Raw genomic sequence first — 21,227 nt, 5'->3', positions numbered from 1 at the left:
ACTGAGACAGTCAGAAGTGCCCTTTTATTTCAGTGCCTAATTTGGGATTTTTAGAGGCTGACTCTTCAGAGGCGACCGCATCCAGTCATGCTTCCTAGTGCCTCCACCCTGCCTTGCCAGGGAGGGAAGGATCAGTGATGCCTTTGCCTGGGGATGAGACAGCTGTTTCCTCCCAGGAGCTGACATTATCGATGCCAAGGCATGGTCACCTCAGCCTGGGCTGCACCCAGCTCTCTGCCTCCCTGGCATCTTCCTGCCTCTGTTACCACAGCACACGGCGAAGCTGGGGGGAGAGCAGACTGCACTCGCACTCCAGGCTCTGCCTTGGCTGCCAGTTCATTAATGGGCAAAATTGAAAATGCTAATCCCAATCCACAAAGCCACCAGCAGTTCACTGGGGTCAATTAGCTCTGCAGCTGCCTTGCCCTGGATGCCCCGCTGCGATGTGCTTGGAAAATGTTTGCCAGCCCTTGCCACAGATTTCCTGGGAGCAGGAAAATAAGCTCCTTTGCCTTCGGACTTGACTTCAGCTGAACTGGATTGCCTTTAGAGAGCCCTGAAGCGCTGGCTCAACTCCAAACGTTACCGAAATCAGGAGTTCCATTTTTTTTTTTTTTCTCACGAATTTTGAGGCATGCCCCAACACGGCTCTACATTTTCCCCTTGCCATAAAGTCAAATTTCTTACTAAGGCATTTTAGGCAGGAGTTCAGTTAGGATGAAGCAGGCTGTGCTGTTCCCAAGTTGGCAGGAAACAACAGTCCCTAGACATGATGGACATGTCGACACGGAGAAACGTATGGTACCAATTAAGACAGTATCAACAATTATGCAGAACACAGTTGAGTGGATTAATTTGTTGCCTGGAGTAAGGGCTGCCAGTACAAAGCTGGCTGTCAAGAGACACACTTTCATCTTGCATGCTGCCTTGTGCCAAATACTATGAAGCCCATGTGCACTAAGGATGATTGCTGGGTTTTCTTTCTCCACCAGCAATCTTGAAGCAGGGAAGGAGCAACCAATTAATGTTTCTACATGCTGCCTCCTTTCTTCTCTGTTAAAAAAAAACAAACCAAACCAACAAAAAAAACCCCAAACCAACAAACCCCCCCCCACCAAAAAAAAAACAAAACAAAACAAAACAAAAAAAAACACAACTAAAAAAACCCAACACTTGAAAATAGTTATTACCAAAACAGTAAAACAAGAACTACAAAGTAACTGGGAAAGGCCTTGTTCAAAAAGGTTTTCGTTTGCTGAGGGGCTGACATGATAAACGCATTTGTCAAACACACATTTTCCCAGTTCTCTAAGCAGAGAAAAGAAAAATGGTTGTCATGTGAAGACTTTTCCAACTTGCTAATTTTATGCTGACCAGAAGGATACTTATACACTCTGTCTCTTGCTTCCCACCTGTTCTTTGCCAAAGAAGATGCAAGATTACCTCTAGCAAGTTGTGGCTAAATTCTCCTGCCTTGCCAAGTAGCTTCCAAAGGCTTGGTAAAATACCTTAATTCTAGAGGGGCTATAAGAACAAGCAGCTGATTTTCTCTAAAAATCTTATGTTTGCAAAATGCTACATAGGTCTATGGCTGTCAGAGTATTAAACAGCGAAGGAAAAACTAGGACTTGTAAATAATCACTTGCTGCATTAATAAGCAGCAGCATTTGAATTCCTGCTAAAGCTCTGCACCAGCTGTGCTTTGTCCCAAAATCCAATTTAAAAAAAAAAAAAAAAATCTGCTTATGCTTGTTCCTACAATATGAAGAATATTCAGCTACCCTTCATAAACTCTGCTGTTGCTTACAGGGCATATGGTCCCACATCAGGCTCTCATTTCTCCATATTTAGCCTTGTTAAACTACAGCATGCCTACCTGAGATATAAATTACCTTGAGGCTTGGAGTAAAGCCATCCTGAGTAAGGAAACTGCTCATAACAATGCAATCCTTAATTTAATGCAGGCAAAAGTCCCCTGCCCACTTACAACACAGCACATGCTGATCACAGGTGTTGATGGAGAAACACAGTTTTAATCCAACACTCCCAGTAAACACATTGTTCTCTGAGCAGCAGAGCCATGAAATCTGTTTTTCTGGAGGTCTATATCCTTACTCCCCCGGCCATTACATTTGTAGAAGATTTGCAGTTTGGCAATATTCCCATCACAAAACCTTCCAGATCCTTTTTAGTATCTTTATTCCTAATACTACTCCTTCGGTAAAGATGCTAGAAGCTGCAGGTGTCCCAGAAATTACCTCATTAGACCAGACATGGGACTGCCCTTCCTTAGGGACCGCACTCCTATGAGCCTCTCCTACTGTGACACTGATTTTCAGGGAAAAATATTTTTCAGACCTTTCCTCCTTGGCCAAACTTGATCAAAACCTGCTCAACACCTACCAAAGCTTTTCAGGGTAAAGAATGAATGCACAGTATAAGAGATCAGAGAAACACAATTCATATCTGCTATGTGTAAGTGCAAAGGGGCATCCAGCAAACTGTTCACTAGACACTGAGTGTGAAGTCTGAGGGTGTTTCTGTCTAATTAGCAATTAGTTTTTGTTATTACACAGATAACATAGGTCACTTAACAGGATACTCACTCTTTGGAGAGGCGCTTCATGCTTCCCACCAGTGTCTCAACCACTGCACTAAGGAATGGGAAGGAATCTCTGAAGCTACTTTCAACACCTCCACTGAACTCTAACATACCTCTGGGTCCCAGTGCTTTACTCTATTTTTCTAACTTAGAGCTTATTTTCCTTCATTTCAAGAGCCCTGTGCCCAGGGTTGTTTTCTTCCCTGTGATCAGGGACTTGCATGGACCCAGCATTCTCCAAAGGAAAAGATAAAATCTCCACAAGCACTTCCTGGAAAGTTATTTCTGCGATCAGTAAACCTCTGCCAGGCACACCATCTTCCTGGTAAACACCAGCCTAGATCTGTGCTGGACGGGTGACCTGCCCCTTGCATGGAGAGGAGCGAGGCATTTCTCCAAGCACACGGGCTCAGGCCCCCAACTTTGACAGCTTCCCCTGGAAAGGAGAACACCGGAGCACACAGCAGCTCCTCCTGTCCACAGAGTTCCCCCCAAAGCACACAGATGCCTCCTGCCCTCCAGCCTGGACACTGATTCCAACCCGTGCTGTCCCAAGGCTCCTTCTTATCTGCTATTTACAGATGCTTCTGACACAGCCTAAGGGGTAGAGGGGACTAGCAGTAAAGCCAAGGAGAACTGGGAAAGGTCAAAACAGGGCAGGAAAAATTGTATCCATTCAGGTGTGCTCAAATGTTATTTTTTCTTCAATTAAATTTCTAAACATCTATATCATTAAGAATTTTGATGAGGAAAAAAAATGTATTGCCTCTTCTTTTTCCTCCTGCTGGCAACTGCAATAAAAACATTTCCTCCCAAACATCTTTTCATTACCATTTCTTTTCCTTTTCTACAATTTTCTTTCTCTTTTACTATTTTTGAGCTTTCCCAATGTGAAATGTTTTCAGAAACAGCGAGATAATACAACACCACAAAACAATAACAAAGATGAGATAGGGAAAATAAGTGCAAGACTTCATTTAGCCTTTTAGACTTAGTAGCACAAGAAAAGGAGGAGAAAAATAGCAAACTTAGAATTCTGAAATATCTGCATATCACCTCCCTTAAAAAAACTCTGAAGTTTTTCTTTGAAAAAGTACTTCTGAATACATGGAGATGGACATCTTCTGAAACATAAGTCAGGTTTTGGTGAAGGCATTTTTTCTGCAAGAAACACTTCACTGAGGAGGAAAAAAAAAAGCCAGTTCATTGTAATGAAATTTTAGTCATCACCATCACATGATCGGTGATTAAGAGGAGCATGATGCCATGTAGACTGCTTCCCTACCAAGTTAGGGTAGAGAGCAGCTTCAGGAGGCCTTGGATGATGGGAGAAGATACAGGACAGTGAGTGGTGTAACAGCAAGGACAGTTATTCTCCAGGACTGCTGGAATGGTCATGAGCTTCCCACCCTCCCACATGGAAGAGGAGGGTAGAGCCCACGTGGAGCTTGTGCCATTTGGGGGAGTGGGAATAAAAGACAGCCAAGCAATCTGATTCCAGCCTGCTCTTAAAGGAATGACTCAGCCATTCAAATATACTAAAATATTAAACATTGTTTAGGTATTGAAAGACTTGAAATTTAAGTGTTTTCTTCAGGGCTGGAAAGCGTGAGCTCAAAAGCAATGGCAATCCTGTGGAAGAACCTCAAGGGCACCTCCTGAGACACCTTGCCCTGGTCTGCTCTGAGAATTTCCTTAAAATGGGAGATTGCTGGACTGGCCCCTCCTGGTACTGTCTCTTGGTTGCTGTATTCAAGACGATGTGACAGCAGATTAGCACAGAAGGCTGGGAGGGTCTGCCAGTTCAAACGCATCTCCTCTACAGGCAATGAGACTAAGAGGATTTCCTCCTGACAGCAAAAGGGCCTTCCCTCCCCCAAACACACAGAACTCACTGGAGGGAACGCGAAGCTACACTGCATCTGCAGCTACACATATCTTGGGGGATGGGGGGAAACCACCTCTTCATACACGAGTCTTCCTGGCTGACACAGAGCAGCAAGCCTAGGCTGGGTCCTGAGAACAGTTCTCTCCCACATCCTCCCCTCAGGGAGCGCTCAGGTCCTCAGACTGCACTTCCCCAAGTCAAAATCTGCAAATACGTGGCGCTCTCTAGTGTCTTTGTTCTGCTCTGGAGAAACACAAGTATCTCAAGGCGCTGACATTGTTCCAGACAGCATGGTACAAACATCCAGGCGGAGGGATGCCCAAGGCCTGCTATTAATTAGGGTGAGTTTGCCAGAATATCTGTTTGATTGAACCCTCTGGTGGAAGCCACCGCAGCTATCTCGCTGTGCAATGCCTCCCAGAAGAGTCATTTCAAAAACCCCAGGTTTTTAAGCCACATTCCTGATGGACAGAATTACAAGCAAGTTTCTGATCCAGGATTAGGCCCCTGAAGAACCTGAGCGTGATCCTCAAATTGGTTGCTCCCAAATTGGCCATCAGTGATGTGTCGTCACACAGATTGTAATTTCAGGGTGCAAGCTCAGAGGAGAAATCTTCATAAAGGAGCTGGCTCAGAGATGTCACCAGGGAGGGCTTGGCAAGTCACAGCATGAGGTGGTACAAGGGCAGGCACGGGGCAGGCGGAGGGCTCCGTTGGGACCTGCAGGTACCATTAGCCCCGCAGAACAGCGTAACTCCTGCCAAGCAGCATGGATAGAAGCAGCCTTGGTAGAAACACCAGTCCTTCCCTTATGTCTTGCCTCTTCCCGTCACTGCTTCACTGAGGGAGGAGGCGAGGGCAAAGAACATTTCTAGCTGTTGAAGGTGAGCACAATCCAAAATGGCAACTGCTCTGATTTGCCTTTAAGTGGCTTGCTGGTTCCTTTATTACTGCATTTTCTACTCTGTTACGGTGCCTCTCTTTCTCCTGTGCTTCTCTGAGGCTGACAATTCATGACAGAAATACAGCACATCCCACAGACTCATAGCCTCAGGTCCAACTGTGTTTGCCTAAATGACAAGATCGATGGGGCAATCTGCTGCAGAACATACAAGGTTCCCCCTCTCCCCACCTCTCCCCTTTAATATACATTTCACATTAAATCAGCATCTAAAGGGAGGAGGCTCCTCTAATGCCTAGGAGAACATATTTTCTTCAAGCTTGCAGTGTTGGCAGGTGACAGGGGGAAATATGCTTGCACCATGTAATTGATTTGATGTATGCCATGTTTCGGCGGGATAAACACCACCCCCTGGTCTCCTTGCATTCCGACAACTCCAGCTTAAGCTCCTTGTTAAAGCGTGTTGGGAGTCCATCAAAGACACTGAGTAGTTTTGACGTGAAGATAAATGCTCTTATCTTCAGCTTCCAATGTTGCTTCTCTGAATAAGCACTCTTGACAGTTTTTGCTGTTTAAACTGCTCTTCAGTGGGGGACGGGAATAGGGGGAAGCTGTTTTAACACACCTTATTTCAGCAAACTTCTCTGCTGGGATAATAAGCCAGGCTTGTCACCAAACCAGATGACTTCCACTGGGACACATCACCACAATTCACAGGGAATAAATTAAGGCCCCATGCAGGCGACACACTTAAGCACCTGAATAAGCCTGAAGCTTAAGCTTGTCTGTTGCTTTATGGGATTAGTATGTCCCAGATGGACATGCATCTTCAGAACCTCGAGTAGTGCTACAATACACCAGCAAACTACACAGTACTGTGCTGCTGAGGAACTTTATTATTTTACAGCCAGGAAAATGCTAAAACATAAATAAGTATCTTTCAGAAGGCCAGTGCAAGGACCAGGAGGAAAACTTGGTCCTCCGAGTCCTCCACCTCTTGCTGTAGCAAGCTGTCTCTCAGCTCAACCTCACCTCCCAGAATAAGGGAGTGAAAATCCTGCTTTGTGCTTTCCATCTCCCCTTGCTGGAAGGCTGACTACACACCACAAACCTGACCATTAAGGCACGGCTCAGTTGGAGCGCAGGGAAAGCCCTACTGATTTGAATGGATGCAGGATTTCAATCCCTGCTTCTCTATACAGTGATTAAATAAATATTCTCCTGCTAGAAAAACACCACACATGCCTGCCTGAGTTCAATGGGATCTTTAAAAAAAGGATAGAGAAAAGTTGCAGTAATTTCCAGTGGTGTGGTAGAGGGTGAGGTTCGGGACCAAAACAATACTTCAGGCACCATAAATCCAGTTCATGTGTCTTTAATACGATGGAATGGACTTTGACAGGAAAATTGAAAAAGAGATATTCAAGAAAAAATCCAGAAAAATAAATTTCCAGAAGAAATAATATAAAAGGACTTAAGTATATCAGGGGGGAGATATACTAGAGAAAGGGTAAGTCTCTGACAGACCCAGTAAGCAGAGGGAGCAATCAAATAGGGAGGTTGCAACCAAGTCAGACGACATCTTTACAATCAGTACTCACACTGGAGTATGACTGGGGTTAGAAAAAGGAAGAAGAAATAGCTGTTCTGGAGGTCACTGTCTATGCTGAGACACTACCTGACATGCAGGAATAATATAAATAAATAAAAGGACCACTGGAAAAACTCAAGATATCCCACTGAAACAAATCAGCTGGACCGACAACAGCTTTCTAAATACACTAGCCAACAAAGTAACTGAGCTCCTGACATGACTACGGAATTCATCTTTACACAGCTGTCACTGCAGAGGGACCCAAATTATATCTGCCCTTTAGAAGAGGGCCAAGATCATTGTGGGATGAGCTCAACAATTATGAAACGCCCAACTTAAGAAAAACAGCTGAGAAAAGTCATGTAGCTTGACGTGAAAACCAAATGCAGCAGCAGATTTTTTGAAGTCAGTGAAATTATTCTGAGTTTCTAGGGGAGGAATCCAGTTTTGATACTGGCCAGAGCATTCTGTAAGAGCCTTTGAACACTGGCAATGCAATATTCAGCTGCACAGAACAAGCATACATCTATACCCAGTTCCTAGAGTGGTAAAAGTGAAGAGTCACAGGATTGTCTAAAACAAACATTTTTGAGTAATTTCTGCTAAAAGTATCAGACAAGAGATAAATTCTCTTTTATTGGACTGAGTTGAAAAGCCACCTAGACTATGCATGTGCTTATATTTCAGGATGAAGTTTTCAACTTACTGTAAATGCAATATCATCCCCTTTTTACCCCACAAAATGCAAATCACAAAACAATCCAAATTTAATCCTGTGTGTGGAAGACAATATGCTTCTTGTTCTACACACTAACTACTAAACTGCATTGCCACAAGAGTGAACATCCTTTGCATCTGTTGGTTACATTGACTATTAGTGTCTGAAGTGATACAGAATAGACAGAAATTGTAACTGTAGCTGGTAACCAAAGGCTCATTCAAACTCTAGCTGTATAAATTACAACCTGTTACTGAGGATGCTCAGGATATATTCAAAAAACAAACTGTGCAGTATGCTGTAGATAACAGTTGAAAGAAACAAGGCAAAAATCTGGATCCCACCAATCAAGCTTCTCTTGCCCTCAGCAGGATCGGAATTTTACCTTAGAATGAACAGTTGCTCCTACTTTGGCTTGGTGTATGGCAGATATCTAATAAAGCACCTCCTGAAAGATACCTGGTGAAAAAAAAGACAAGAAACAGATGTCTTACAGATGTTATATCTATGTGTATCAGTCTTGAGTTTTAGAGATCTATCAATTTATATAGTCTATCAATTTAATAGTTGCAGAGATAAGAACTTCCCATACTTCAGTCTGGTCCTACTTGCACAAATCAAAGAAGCAGTCTTACTGGATCTCACTACGATCTACAGCAGGAACAAGAAAGTACATCAAAATTAGAAGTTATAATTATAGTTATACTCACCTCCATGCTGGTATAACCTGGCACCAATTCCTTTACAATCCAGGAAGCCGTGCCAATCTACACAGCTGACTATCTGGAAAACAATGTCTTTCTATGGCACAAACAATTTCGCTGTCCTCTGTTCTGAGAGATTGTCAAAGTCAATCTGTAAGATCAAACGGGAAAGCAGTGTGGATTTCCTGTGCAACCTTTGCATGTGATTGTGTCTAGCTGCTGAAAAGAGTGATGCACCAAGCAACCAGGTAGAGAAGCATCTGAGGATGGCAAGAAATGGAGACGTGCACCTGAGTAGAGGTTGGTAACCTGTCAAATTTACTGTCTTTCTGTCAAGACTGCAGACATTTTACCCTGTCTACAGATATGGTGGAAACACTGAGCAGAACATTATTTTTCTGGTTTCAATCTTAGAAAAACAAGTGTTGAGTAATTTCTGAATTAAACTGTTTAATGGTCAACTTTTATTCCCCTCTCTTCTTTTACAAGCTACATGTTCAAAGAGAAAAATTTACCAATTTTCTCCTGGACCAAAATTTTAAGCAACTGTTTTGTCTCTTGTTTTTTAAACCTCGCATTGCTCAGACTTCATGTTTCAAGCCACTGACACATAACATTTACCAGAAAATTTCCCTGGAGCTACAAAGAGTTATCCAGTGAGAACAAACTCTGTACAAAAAGGAAAAATAAACCCGCTGATTTTGATTCTTGGATTCTCACCATGACATTGAGGAAGTCCTCACCACTTTCACAAAGAACAGAGGAAGCACCCTTTCAGAGTAGCTTGGCAATGTTGGTATGGACATACTGCTATGGGGTGGGTTTTTGCAAATCTATACCCAAACAAACAAGCAGACTGAAATGAGCAGGATTGCTTGAATTACCCATGGGCTTTTTTGCTGGTGTCTAGTCTAAATTATTTCTATGTGTCAGCATGCTTTCTATTATCAGCATCTGTAAGTACCACAGCTGGATCAGGACTGTGCATCTACAACACACCCTGAAAGGGCATAAAGAGGGCAAGCTTGGGCATTGATTTGACATGATGTGCTACAGTTCTAGGACTTTTTATCTAGGTAACATTACCAGCAATGTGGCTTGTATTCAGCTGTGGGTCACAGGCATGCCTGAGCAGTGCACTAGTTGCTGGAGGACGCTGTGCTCACAACACCGGCTGGTTACCATCAGGAGCACTCCTGCACGACTTCAACCTTGGTCCACCAGGAAGGAAACCACCCTGAGCACGCTGGTGGTGTGCATAAGGGATTACTGCGAAAGCACAGAGACTGGTGCCAGGTAAGGAACACCTCCAGCTTACATTAGTGTAGAGGAATACCATGTACAGCACGGCCAGCTGAGCACCATGTACTTGTGCTGTCTCAGGTATCTTCTGCAAGCAAGTATCAAGCTGCATCTGCATGGCATATTAGCCCCTTTATTCCTGCGCTACTTGATCATAACCCACTGCCAGAATTAAGATGAATAATACTGGGAGGACAACGTGGAACTGCATTTGTGATCAATAGGTTTTCTAAAGGCAGCAATGATTTTAAAGGCCTCGGTACCTTGGTAAAATCCAAGAATAACTTCCATTTCAGAAGGTGGAGGCGTTCTGAAAATCAGCTCTCTACTTGGGAGCCCCAAAGTAGCTGGATCATTTGCCATTTTCCGTATGCCGGGCCAATAGTTGCCTGTGCAATGGAGTACTGCAGTTTCCAGAAAGCAGTATGTGAAATTAATCAGCCCAAAAGCCTAAATAGCAGCCAACACTTGCGAATTGAAGAACACTTAAATTTGACAAGAGTTCTGACTAAAAATTCAGGTGTAGTTAGCAAAGGATTTTTAAATTACAATTTCTCTGAAGCATTCTGGACTAGAAAGGCTCTTACACATAGGCAAAAAGGGCTGGGGGTGGAGTTGAGCAGCAAATACCAAGTAAACACATCTGATGAAAAATTCTACTTCAACTAAAGTCTACATCTTCACAGAACACTAATATCAAAGTGAGACAAGTTGAGGCTCTAAGGGATAAGGCTGAAGCCTTTGCTGCCACCTGGACTCTTGTGGTCATTATCCTTTCTGCAGTGTTCCTACATGAAAAGTATTTCTCAGCCTAGACTCAGCAAAGCACTTAAGCACATGCTGAACGTGATCAAATCAAGACTGGACAAGAAACAAGCTCTCATTCCATTAGGAGTTATAAAGCTCACTGCAGGAGTGGCTAGTGAAGTTATATGGCTGGTTTCATGGGAAAGGTTAAAGCCCTTCCTTACCTGAAAAAAAATAAACCACATCTTTAATCCACTTCAGCAGAGTGACTAGTGCTGTCAGAACTCTGATCACTCATAGGACTGAAAATATGGCTGCACTAGTTGTCTACTCTTAGCAAAAATAAGCCAACCCCAAAGAACTACAGCTTTTTACCCATTGCACTGGAAACTCTAGTTGATGAGCTTTCTCCCCCAAATGACATTCTGAAGTTTAGTTTCACTTGGCACTTCTCCTCTCTGCTTCGGGAAGCATACGGCAAAAAGCTGTTCTAAAAAATTTGTCCAGCGGAAGATCGCTCTCGCAGAGTAAAGAAACACTATGAACAGAATGGAAATAACAGAAGGGCAAGTTATTCAGTTGACTGACTTTACCCTTCACCAGGATGAGATTTTGGGACATAACGGCTGGAACAAAGCGCTGTCGGTGCAGGCTCTGAGGCTGCAATTCTCCCTCCTGGCAGTGCAGAACGCATCCTCGGCATGAGGCAGCTTTAGGGCAGCTTTGTGTACCTCTAATCTACGGCTGCCAGATCCTAGAGCCAGTCACCCATGCGAGCTGGGGCAATCAGCAAGCTCTTCCATGCCATGTCTGCTGCCAACAGACATTCCTGCAAGCAAGGGGCAGTGGGAATCAGGAATAATCTCAACATGTCAGTTCTGCCAGGACAGAGTGATGAGAAGGGACTGTCCAGCAATTTTTTTTCAGTCACTCTTAAACTAGGGTTCCTTGAGGCAAGGCTCAATGTCAAGTTGGAGGTACTGACAGCTTTAAGACTGATTTGCAAACTCAAGCAGCTAAATCAGATCTAATGTTAAAGGCCCTCCAGATCTGATACTGAGACTTTTATAATAAACAATCTTTATGAGGACTGCTTGAGTTCACCTCCAAGGTTCTTTGGTCTTACAGCTTTGTACAAAACTCATCTCCTTCAAACTATAACACACTCAGAAAGCCACGTTTGGCACAGGAGCAAATACTGATTTATATACTCTCTGTCTCAAGTAGTTGCTTGCTTTTTTTTAAACACATCCACCTGCAGTGACTATAAAGCAGTAACAAGTCTCCTAGGGAATGTTATGTTATGTATGCACATGATACATGCTAGTGTGTTTTAGGAAAGTGACACAGAGTTTGGAGATTAGGGGATAATGAAATGAAGAGAAATAACTCCTCATGTAATTCTTCAAAGGAAAAGACCACTCAGAAAAAAATGTGGATAGACTCCAGACTTATCGGAATTTCCTTCCATTCTGCATTTGGCATCAAGTTCTTTATGATTTGTTTACTTGGGCATATTTTCCTTCAGGGAAAATACATTACAGTTAGAACAGTGCCCATGGTTTCATAATACATATTTATGAAGTTAATCATACTCACGTCTCTCAAGGCATCTGTTAATCTGGGCTGGTAAATTCCTAATAATCCTTGCAGGACAGCAGTATCAATCCTGAGTCCTAGTACAGTGGGCTGTCACATTTAATGTTCAAGGAAAGAACATGGGTTTTAGGCATGATCAATGAGGGCTGTCTGGTAGCACAGTGGGAAATTTGCAGTGTACACCGAAACTCTTCTAGTGTATTCATCCTCTAAATATTTTCCCCTCTCTGCCTGTTAGATTTCCCCTCAAGGAAATCAGGGGAGGCCTACTGTGATAAACATCTAGAATAAACAGATCCATTCAGTTAGATTTTACTTACAGAAGAGCAGATGAGGGGACATACAATACAGAAATTAAAAGGTAGCTGCAGAAAGAAGCAGTTAAATAGCTGCATGTGCATGGTGGGTAGGATGAGAAGTAAAGGACTAACTGAAAAAAGCGTGACTTAGGCTAGATGTTAGGACTGCATTTTGTAACAATACAGACAGCTGAGCACCAGGATAGGTTTGCCCAGGCAGGCTGAGTAGTCTCTGTCATTGGAGAGGTTTGGTTTGGACATGGTTGACCTGGCTTTGGGACAGGAGGATGAAGTGCTCTCTCCAGAGTCTTGCTGATTTACACAGAGGATTTTAAAGAAGTCATAGATGTGCCAAGTTACTTCAAACAAGACCTAGGAAATATTCATAATTTTTTAAAAGCAAAAGCAACTAGCTGAATAGAAATCAACTAGTCAAGTAGAAGTCTACTTTGTTGACTCCCACCTTCTATTTTAATTACTTGTTACTGATTATGATGACAAAGCACATAATTCATCACACTGTTAACACAAAGCCTATAGCACCTCAGCATGGGTCTCCCCTCTCAACTAAACCACTGCAACTCAGAGATGTTACAGAGGCAAAAAATCTGGCCCAAGCTGTGCTAAATTTGATTTAAAAAAGAAAGAAAACACAGTGCAGTGGCAGTTCAAAGCAGACTTTAACTTTTCTCATGGGTACCTCTGGTTGTCCTTTAAATGTATCTAAACACAGTCTGTATTCGCCTCTTGATGTGGATGCTGCAGTTTATAAACAACACTTCACCTGCCCAGTGAACTCAGTGCATTTCTAATTAGAGCTGCTGCACCAACATTTAATGTTTCAAAATACAGTTGTGATAAATCCTACAGCTATAAATTCAATATTTCATAAAGGCAGGCAAGATCTCGTAGACAGAGTCTGAGGGAAAAATTTGCTCTTAATTGAGTCCTGTAACAAAGCATTTCAGGGAGAGAGAGGACATCAAGCAAGCTGGATTTGATCCTTCAATTCTGCCTCTTCTACTGCGAATGGGAACAATGCAGCATGCTGGAAAGGAATTCCTTGATTTTAAGCAACATCTTTATAGTAAAAATCCCTTTAGATCTTCTCAAGTCTTAAGCACCACTTTATAGATTCTGGTTACATGAAAAACCCCATCTTCAAATGACAAATAGAAATTTTACATTTCAAAGTCAGCAGACTGGAGAGTTCAAAATGATAATTTATAGTATAACAGCAACTAGTATCACAGCTGAGACCAACATACAACAGCACAAGTAGGCAACATGTACCCACAACTAAGAAGCACCTGCCTCAAATAACTGAAAATGTAATAAAGAAAGAATTACACACTCTTTGTAACTTTGGAGAGTCATGACACTCTTTCTTCTTACTAGTTGATGAGAACCTGAGCCAAGATTGCTTTGTTTGGAAGCACAGCAAAGAGCCTAAAGCTAACACATTACAGGACAAAAATAAATATGGAGCCAAATCCACATCCCAACAGAGAGATACTGAAGATTGCAGTGCTGACGCACTAACATCCCCAAAAGCATAACCCACAATGTTTGAAGCTAAAGGCCCTGAACCAGAGCTCTGTTCCTATACCTTAATCTTAGGCAGTGAGACTTGTGGGGTTTCCAGTCATTCTCACAATTCTTTACTCTCACAAGGAGGAAGTGTTGGCTTGGACATGAGGAATGGATAAAGGAAACACACTGATGCTGACCTGACAACACAGCATGTATCTTTACATTCAGCAAAACTTTAAAGCAGAGGGAGAGTTTGCTCCTGTTTGGAAATCCAAGTTTAGGCACCCAAATGTATATCAGAGAATTTGAATATCTGCCCTCGACCAAATTACTAGTGCTACCCTGCATGACTCAAGGTTTGGGCTTGAACTAATTGCAAAGGATGTGCAAAACAGCTGTTACAGGGAGCTGTCAGCAGCATGCAATAGCAAAATAAATCCTGCCTTCGCATGGGTTTAGCATCATACTAAACCCGTGCATGACACTTTGGGGGTAAATTTTTAAATACTGTGACATCTTTGGATTCTGCAGTAAAATGAGAGAGCACCGGCACTCTCAGGGCCCACATCCCTGTTTTGCAAGAGTTACACAGAGTACAGAAAAAGCATCTGGTGTGATGCCCAGGGAACACAAATAGCCCTACCATGTGGGGGACTTCAAATCCACAAGACAAGCTCTGGGAGAGCTTAGATCTCTGTAAAATGTTCAGTTTTCAAACAGCTGGGCGCCTTGAATTAGAAAAACAACTAGACTCTACCAGTAATCAGTAGAGAAGGACGAACACATAGCAGCAAGCACATTACTCCTACCCATAACAGCCTTCCGAGGGAAACCACCATAGAGGTGAAGCCTCTCCAACTAGTTTGGATTGTACAAGTAATATTTAGACACCTAAATTACCACAAGAAAGATCACCCCACCTACCTTTACAAGCAAAGATGAGCCCAAGACTAAATCCATCAGATCCTCTGCCATTAATATCCTCCCATGCACACTCCCCACAAGCTGAAGAGGTCTGCAGAGTAACTCTGGAGCTGAAGCAGGATTCTCAGTGCACAAAGAGAACAGTGCAGCTATTCCAACCACACACTGGACAAAACACGATTTGCTGAGAATTACCAGGTCCCTGTCTACCTCATGAAAGAACAAGTCTTAAGCCTGAATAAGTCTCAAGTCCTGCAAAAACTTGCAGGTGTGTCTGGGGCAGAATTTATCCCCAACAATATCTGGAAGCAAAGGAAGAACATAATTTTGCTGACAAAGCTTGTCATCAGATAAACGAAAAGAGGTACTAAGGCTGTTTGCATTATTAGAACATGGTGTTTGCTCACTATTCCAAATCCACCTTTTGAAATTAATGGGCCTCTGCACTGGCCAGGTCATGTAGACTGTCCTTTAAGGGCATGTCAAGGATCTTCACGGAAGTCAGAATCTGGCTCAAACCCCATCCACTCACAGTTACCTCCTCATATCACAAAAATCTTGAGTCCTTTTGCAGCACAAAGTGGAAAATGTTTAATAGCTGTGCCAGGCTTAAGAGTTTCCCAACACTCTTGACAAAACTACAAATCAACAAAATAAAGCAAGCTAGCAAGTGATTCTATCTAAATGCCAAGTACAGCAAGAAGATCAATTCCACAGGAGCAAGCAGTAGCCCTTTTTTTTGCTGCTGTCTTTATGCTTAAAACTAAAATAGCCAAGATATATCTAATGCATGGAATGACTGCAGCAATATGTAACACTTGAAACAGGGGCCCGGGATAAGTCTCATCAGCAACAATAATTGTTTACCAGACACAAATATCCTGTAGGTGTTAAATGAATACCAGGGACTAGTGTATAAGTGACACAGAGAAAAGATTGTCCTGAGGTATTGCAAGCCAGGAGCACAGCTGTGAAATTGCTCTGGCAGACACTGTCACAGCTAATAACATGATCCTTTCAAATACACACTTTAGAGTCTTCATGGCATTTGTAATTTGTTAAAACTCCCAATCTGTCACTTAATTCTGAGAACATGAGGAGAAAGCAAGCCTGTACTCTGCTTGCCTGCATATACCTCAACTTGCCAGCGCTTTTTACATGCTTCACAGCACTTCTGCTGAGACACTGGGCAGGTGTTCAGGGGTAAGCGAGGAGTTGCTTGCACACTTATGGCTATGTAAGGGACAGCAGCACAGGCAGGCCAGGGAAAATAGCATTTGTGAGATTCCACACCAGCACATTCAGAAACACAGCAATTGTGATTCAGGTGCAGAGATAAACCACTGGCACTATTTAAATGAACTCTGTGTTTCTGAAATGCCAACTGTAAAATACTGCCGATATTTAATTTCGTTAGATATACTGCATCTGGTGTTTATGGCTTAGTGCTGTTGCCAGAGAGCCCCCAGGAGCTTCGGTCTGGGAGCCAAGCCAGTGTCTACCAACTTAGTTGGACTACTGTGGATACACAAAGATCCAATATTCCTCTGATTTAAAGCTTTCAGGCAGATTTTCAGAGACTTTTGTTTTATTTATAGATAGCATGTGTGGAAAGAAATAAAACAGTCATTTAATATGCTGCACAATTATGGGCCTATTTCTTCCAGTTCCATATTTCAGTAGCTTATTTTGAAGCACAGAGACTTGGAAATCTGGTTATTTCTATCTTAACCATTCATATGTGGATAGACACAAAGAAATTCAGTAATGGAATGCCTTTCCATTTAAATGTGAAAAGGCCAAATACAGTTTCATCACAAAACCTGGACACTTACGCTATTTATACAGACAGTCATCGTAACTGTTACAGTCACATAACAGTTAAATGTTTTTCCCTTTTCCACTCCTTATGGCACAGATTTATATCCTTCTGTTACAGAAACCTCTGACTTGTCAATTAAGATGCCCTGGTGTTCTGATCCTTGAAGTTTTAAGATTCTCTTCTGCTTGAAACTAGAATAGGTGCTCTCCGACCTTCCCTACATAAAATCAGATTAATTCTGTTCATTAAATTGACAAAATAAAAATAAATGTATGCCTCAGTCTAAAGAAAGTTAAACAGAATTAGCAAAAACAAAGAGTATACATTCCATCTTCAGGGAATATTTTAAGCCTCTGCCTACACAAAAATAGTAAACAAAAGTGTGCACAGTTCTATTTTGTGGGGACGTGTAGGATGCTTGCCCATCTGCTGAAAACGTAAGGCTGCCAAATATCACAGATTCACACCTTGAGTCTGGAAATTGAGTTCACATGGCAAATCCACCCATTTCTTCTGGTGTCTGCATTCCACTGGCCTTTCCTTTACCTACTATTCAGTTTTACACTTCACTGACTGCTAAGCTGGATTGCTTCACAGTTTTTGAAAGAACAGAGACCAATTTTGCAATGTCCCACTGACTGCCACAGAGCAGCTGGCAGGATACCTGACTATATGCTTGACAGGTTTTCAGAATTGGGGAACATAAGAAAATTAAAGAGTTTGGGAGCTCAGGGCCCCTGCTCAAAGCCCCTGGCATCAGGAAAAGTCATAACATTGTACAGTTCAGGGAAAATTCTTCCATTCTTTCATTCTGAAAAAGTAATCAAAAGGAAAATCCTTAAAGTCTGAACTTTTACAGGCTACCAGCTTATACTATAAAAAAAACCTGACATACTTTTAATTCATATAAACTTGTTCCTTGTGTCTAATTAGTTGAAAGTATAGGACTAGTGTTAACCAGGTCAGGACCAAGGCAACAACAGTAAAACAAAGCCTCAGGCAATCTCACTGGAAATCTTGCACTGATTCATTGTCTTGCCACTGTCTGTAGCAGAGAACTTCATGGTGAGATCTGCTAGACAGTGCAAAAGTCATCATTATAGCTGTTGAGCCTGACAGGAAACACATTTCTAGCACCTACTGGCAATTAGCAAGATAACAAATAGAGACTGCACTTAAAATGCTCAGAAGCCTATCTAATGCTGTTTTTCATAGTGTTTCCTCAACTATAAAAGTGATCTTTAAACTCTTCTATTATTTATTAGGTAGGTAGCCAAATATCAGGCATCCACTCACAGATTATCATTGAAACTGCAGTATACCTCAGAGCTTTGAGGTCCGTATTTGTCTAGGACACAACACAACACGTATGTCTATGGCTGCAGCTTGTGTCGTTTTACCCCCCCCACAAACGGGCCACCTAGCACAGGCATCAGTCACTGTGATGATTATGGGGGAAGCCTCACAGTTTAAGATAGAGCCAGGTCAAAAAGGCTGAAAAAATGTTTGACTTTTTAACTTTACTAGATGATTTGCTTGTAGAGCTGTCCTGCCAGCAAGCCTGAGCTACCTGGTTCAAAAGTAAACCAGTTAGCATTGCTGTGGTCACTGCTGCACAGACATGTCTTGTATGGCAAAAGCTATATCATCTCTTTTACCTTATGTTTTGATACTTTCATAGAATCACAGAATGGTTTGGGTTGGAAGGGACCTTAAAAATCAATTAGCTCCAATCCCCCTGCCCCCTTCCCCCAGCCCAGGGTGCTCCCAGCCCCGTCCAACCTGGCCTTGAACCCTTCCAGGGAGGGGGCAGCCACAGCTGCTCTGGGCACCCTGGGCCAGCGCCTCACCCCCTGCACAGGGAAGAATTTCTGCCTTACAACTAATCTAAATCTACCCTCTTTCAGTTTAAAACCATTTCCCCACACCCCCTGATAAAGAGTCCCTCCTCATCTTTCCTGTAGCCCTCTCTAAGTACTGGAAAGCCAATATAAGGTCTCCCCGGAGCCTTCTCTTCTCCAGGCTGAACCCCCCCAACTCTCTCAGCCCGGCCTCCCAGGGGAGCTGCTCCAGGCCCCCCAGCATCTTCGTGGCCTCCTCTGGCCCCGCTCGAGCAGCTCCATGTCCTTCTGCTGTTGGGGGCCCCCGAGCTGGACACAGCACTGTGGGGGGGGCAGGTCTCATGAAAGTGGAGCAGAGGGGGAGAATCCCCTCCCTCGACCTGCTGGCCACCCTGCTCTGGATGCAGCCTGGGACACTGTTGGCTTTCTGGGCTGCGAGCGCACACTGCTGGCTCACAGTCAGATCCCTTACCACTCCCAAGTCCTTCTCCGCAGGGCTGCTCTGCACCCAGCCTGTATCTGTGCATGGGATTGTCCTGACCCACGGGCAGGACCTTGCACTTGGCCTTGTTGAACTTCATGAGGTTTACACAGGCCCTTCTCTCCAGCCCATCCAGGTCCCTCTGATGGCATCCCTTCCCTCCAGCGTGTAACCACACCACTCAGCTCGGTATCATCAGCAAACTTGATGAGGGTGCACTCAATCCCACTGTTTATGTCTCCACCAAAGATGCTTAACAGCACCAGTCCCACACTGACCCCTGAGGAACGTGACTCATCATCCTCCTCCACCTGGACATCAAGCTGTTGACCACAACTCTGAGTGCAACCATCCAGACAATTCCTTATCCACTGAGTGGTCCATCCATCAAACCCACATCTCTCCAATTTAGGAGACAAGGATGTCATGCAGGACAGTGTCAAATGCTTTGCACAAGTCCAGGTAGATGATGTGTCAGTTGCTCTTCCCTTATCCAGCTATAACCTTGTTGTAGAAAGCCGCCGAATTCATCAGGCACAATTTGCTCTCAGTGAAGCCCTAGTGCCTGTAAAAATTTGTTTTGGTTTGTTTTCTGGGGTTTTTGTGTTGATGTCAGTGAAGATTGTGAATACTGTCATTCATTATTGATGAATGGATTTTAACGATAATTCTTAAGTATGCGATTCAGAGGTAAGGGGTGGAATGTGCTGGGTTTCTGTGTTGGGGTTTTTGGTAGCGGGGAGGGGGCTACAGCAGTGGCCCCTGTGAGAAGCTTCTCAAAGCTTCCCTGGCTCCAAGTCAGACCCACCTCTGGCCAGGGCCAAGCCAATCGGCGATGGTGGCTGCACCTCTGTGATAACATATTTAAGAAGGGGAACCCGAGAAGAGTGGGAGTTGTGAGAACTTGTGAGGGAGACGCCTCTTCAAACACAGAGGTCAGTGGAAAAGGAGGAGGAAGGTGGAGAGGTACCTTGGAGCAGGGACCCTCCTGCACCCACAGAGGTCACTGGTGGAGCAGATGCCACCTGCATCCCACGGAGGAACCCACACCAGAGCAGCTAGCTGCACCAGGAGGCTGAGACTCTCTTGGGAAGCCCCCGCTGTTGCAGTTGGGTGCCAGGAGAACTGCAACATGTGGGAGGGACCCACGCTGGAGCAGCTCACGAAGAGCTGTGGCCCATTGGAAGGACTCATGTTGGAGAAAGTTTGTGCAGGACTGTGATCCGTAAGAGGGACCCCACACTGGAGCAGGGGAAGAGTGTGAGGAGTCCTCCCCTGAGGAGGAAGGAGTGGTGGGACTGACTGCAACCCCCATCCCCTGAGGGGAAGGAGGTAGAGAAATCAGGAGCAAAGCTGAGCCCAGGAAGAAAGGAAGGGTGGGGAAAGGTGTTTCTAAGATGTAGTAATGCTTCTCACTGTCCTACTCTGTAAGTGTTGTTGTTAGCGTTTTAATTAATTTATCTTCTTTTTAATTCGAGTCTGTCTTTTGCCCACCATAATGGGCAAGTGATCGCTCCCTGTCCTTATCTCAATTCCCAAAGCCTTTTGTTGTACTTTTCTGCTTCCCATTCCTGAGGGGGAAGGAGTGAGTGAGCAGCTGCAGTGGTGCTCACTTGCCCTCTGGGCTTTAAACCACTGTTGTGGTTTGCCACTTCATTTGCCAGTTCCCTCAGGACCCATGGATGCTTCTCATCAGGTCCCATGGATGTGTGCGCCTTCAGGTTCCTTAGATGGTCTTGAACCTTATCTCCTACAGTGGGTGGTTCTTCATTCTCCCAGTCCCTGCCTTTACCTTCTGTGTCTTGGGTGGTGTGGCTGAAGACCTTGCTAGTGAAGACCGAGGCAAAAAAGCCACTGAGTACCTCAGCCCTCTCCATATCCCAGGTAACCAGGTCTCCTTCCAGAGGGCCCACATTTTCCCTAGTCTTCCTTTTATCACCAACATACCCATAGAAGCTTTTCTTATTGCCCCTGATATCCCTGGCCAGTTTTAATTCTATCAGGGCTTTGTCCTTCATAACCTGATTCCTGGCTACCTGGACAGTTTCTCTGTACTCCTCCCAGGCTACCTGTCCTTGCTTCCACCCTCTGTAGGCTTCCTTTTTGTGTTTGAGCTTGTGCAGGAGCTCCGTGTTCACCCGTGCAGGCCTCCTGGTGTTTCTGCCCGACTTCATCAATACTTTTGTCGTGGTTTAGGCCCAGAAGGCAAATGAGAACCACGTAGCTGCTCACTTACTCCTTACCCCATCAGATGGGAAGAAGAATATGGAGC

The sequence above is a fragment of the Tyto alba genome, unplaced genomic scaffold, assembly GCF_018691265.1.
Source record: "Tyto alba isolate M040663 unplaced genomic scaffold, T.alba_DEE_v4.0 Super-Scaffold_22, whole genome shotgun sequence".
Taxonomy (NCBI): domain Eukaryota; kingdom Metazoa; phylum Chordata; class Aves; order Strigiformes; family Tytonidae; genus Tyto; species Tyto alba.
The sequence above is the reverse complement of the archived record's forward strand: the minus strand, read 5'-3'. Positions refer to the sequence as shown.